This window comes from Schistocerca cancellata, chromosome 3 (assembly GCF_023864275.1).
Source record: "Schistocerca cancellata isolate TAMUIC-IGC-003103 chromosome 3, iqSchCanc2.1, whole genome shotgun sequence".
Classification (NCBI taxonomy): Eukaryota; Metazoa; Arthropoda; class Insecta; order Orthoptera; family Acrididae; genus Schistocerca; species Schistocerca cancellata.
The window spans coordinates 515,971,920-515,972,879 of NC_064628.1; positions in this window are offsets into that span (position 1 = coordinate 515,971,920).

The following is a 960-nucleotide window of genomic DNA, read 5'->3' on the forward strand; positions in this document are numbered from 1 at the left end:
ATAGTTAACAGTCGCCGAGAACCGCAGATCCTTCTAAGACCCACGTGCGTAGCAAACGTTGAGAGTTCTCTGAATGTTTCAATCCACAGGTGAAGAGCAAATTAGACAAATCGACGGTGAAGAACCAGATTAGCACTGGAGACCATCAACCAATAAGCCAGAGAGCGTACTGTGTGTCAGCAACGGAACGTCGTATAATTCGCGACGAGGTAGAGAAAATGATGAAGAATGACATCATTCAGCCTTCGCTGAGCCCGTGGTCATCACCAGTGATCCTCGTCAGGAGGAAGGATGGCAGTTGGCTCTTTTGTGTTGATTACAGGAAGCTTAATAAGATAACTAAAGAGGACGTTTACCCTCTTCCACGAATTGACGATACACTAGATTGCCTGAAGGAGACTAAGTTTTTCTCAACCATGGACATACTCGGGATACTGGCAAATAGAGGTAGATGAGGCTGATAGTGAGAAAAGTGCATCACCCCTGAGGGCCTGTATGAGTTTAAGGTAATGCCACTTTGTTTGTGTAATGCACCAGCAACTTTTGAACGAATGATGGTTAATCTTCTAAGGCACCTGAAGTGGACGATGTGTCTTTGTAATTTAGATGAAGTTATAGTGTTCTCAGAGACATTTGATGAACACATAAAAAGATTGAGGGCCGTTCTTAAGTATCTCCAACAAGCCGGACTGATACTTCACCCAAGAATGTGTCTCTTTGAAGCAAAAGAAATCAAAATACTTGGGCACCTTGTGTCAAACGAAGGTGCGCGGGCAGACCGAGGAAAGGTGAGATCTATAATGGAATTTCCTATTCCTAAAAGTATTAGAGATATGAGAAGCTTCCTCGGATTGTGTTCTTATTACCGTCGTTTTATCAAAGACCTTGTATCAAAGCCAGGCCACTCCAAGAGTTGTTAAAAGCCGATGCTAAATTTATCTGCGGTGGTGCTCAATAAGA